This window comes from Atta colombica, unplaced genomic scaffold, assembly GCF_001594045.1.
Source record: "Atta colombica isolate Treedump-2 unplaced genomic scaffold, Acol1.0 scaffold190, whole genome shotgun sequence".
NCBI lineage: Eukaryota > Metazoa > Arthropoda > Insecta > Hymenoptera > Formicidae > Atta > Atta colombica.
Genome location: NW_017259283.1, coordinates 109832 through 112207, shown reverse-complemented (window position 1 = coordinate 112207; position 2376 = coordinate 109832).

Genomic DNA, 2376 nt, shown 5'->3' with positions numbered 1-2376 from the left:
TCGGTTCCTCAACATTGTTATCCCGTATTCAGTCTTTCGACATTTCTCTTAATTCTATTCCAGTTCCTCGCTCCTTCTCTATTAAGATTCTTGGTGTCCATGTTGACTCTTCATGGTCATTCGAGTCATGTAGCCATCAAGTATCAGGCTGCTTATACTTGTTTATGTCTTCTTTATTCTCTTCGCTACATCCTTTCCTGTTCTCAAAAACTCCTCACTTTTCAATTACCTGTTATTTCTCTATTTGATTACGCTAATGTCATCTGCATTCTGGCTCTTTATCAACATCTGCTAAATCGTGTACAGCGTATCCAAAAATCTTGTCTCCGCTTCTCCTATTGTATTCGTAAATACGACTATATATTTCCGTATTACCAGAAATCTAGCTGGCTTAAGATTTGACATTTTATTTTCCACCTGTATCCTATTTTATTTTGAATATATTCTTCTTCGCTCCAATGCTCCTTTATATCTATGATATCTTCTTCAATTGAACTCCGAACCTTTTTTAACTTTTTTGTTACCAGATACCAAGATTACTTATTCTTCCCCATATATCGGTCCACTAAGTTCCGTGCCGCTTTCTCCTACACCTTTTGTTAAATATTTTAATTCCCTTCCTGATTCAATAAAACTTCTCCCTCTCAATCCTCCTTTCGTTCCCACTCGCATTTCATTGCGTCATTCAGTTTAGTAAACGAGATTGATGTAATTGGTGTATTTGCTAGTATATGTGTGTGTATGTGTGTGAGTGTATGTGTGTATGTATTATTTTGGCTATTAGTTTACCTCTTATTGCATTTTGTTTTATTCTGGTTTTGTTACTGGTAGGCTTTGTAACAGCAATTTTACTGACGCCTAACCATTTTCAAGCTACTATTGTTTATTTTATTTATGTTTACGTTAAATATAATATCATACTTTCGATCTGTATCATATTTTATGTCTATTACTCTGTTAACATGTCTTTTTCATATAGTTTGCTCATATAGCTTTGCAATAATTAAATTAAATTAAATTAAATTAAATTAAATTAAATCAAATAATCATGTGAAGTATTCGACAGCTGATATTTTTTACGCATTTAAAAATGAAAAGGATATCCTCCAATTATTAAGAACCCAGATAATAATTTAAAACAAAAATAATGTGGTCTAATTTTTAAGATTAAGAATTCCGTTTGGCACCAATTTATCAAAGAAGAATTGAATTTGCTATTAAAAAATTCTTGAATCTTTTTCTGTCGAAAAAATTTGTTTAAAGTCATTGGAAAATTGAGGAATGCGAGCGAGGTAGCGCGCCAGACAGAGTGGGGGAAGCCGGCGCGAAGTCGAGTGGGGAAGATCGGGTCGCTCGGCAACTCGCGCGGTATCTGATTTCGTGCATTAAAATTTGCTATATTTACATTTTCTCAGCAATAAATTGCGTAGAAACATGATTTTTTTATCGAGCGTCGAGCAACCCGATCTTCTTCATTCCGCTCGGCGGTATGTTGCCACCATCGCGTTCCTCAATTTTCCAATGGTTTTAAACAAACTTTTTCGGTAGCAAAAAATTTGAGAATTTTTTAACAACAAATTCAATTTTTTCTTGACAAATTAGTGCCAAAGAACTCTTAATTTTAAAAATTAAAACACAGTGATTATTTGAAAAAAAAATTGTTATCTCGGATCCTAATAATCGGAGAGTAACTTTTTTTTTAAATTTGTAGAAAAATATCAGCTGTAGAATGCTTCATATTTAATATGCATATTAACAAAATTATTCTATTTTTTTATATGAAAAAAAGATTTTATGCGATTTTATACAGTATACTTCTCCTTTATAAACTCGAGTAGCAAGAATAGTTCAATAGAAGTAGAATTTTACCGGAAAAAAATTATAAACCAACATTGCTCTTCATGAAAATCTCAAATTCCATCAGAAAGAAATGCGTGTTTGAAACTTGAGATTTATAAAGAAAACATGCGAAAAAGAAATCAAATAGTTGCAAAAAGCATGTTTTTCGCTTATAAAATGAAAAATATTGATTGATGGAAAAAAATTCGGTATAAAAATGTAGGTATTCTAAATATCTACAAAATGAGACGTGGAACATTAAAATCGATCTATTAGTTCAATAGAAAAAAAATAAAAAATATCGAAAAAGACCTTTTTTTCATTCGCTCTCTGTTCATCGAAATTTAAACGCAAAACTTTGAAATTCTCGTAAAATATAACCCTCGTAATGACGAACAAATCTAGCCCTGAACAAGCCTGAAATGTTTATTAGTTTTTGCAAAAAGCCATTTGTTCATTAAAAAAACTTGTCTGCGGAAATCTTAATTTCTTCATCTTTGAACAGTCGCATAACAATTTACAGGGATTTTTCTTCTT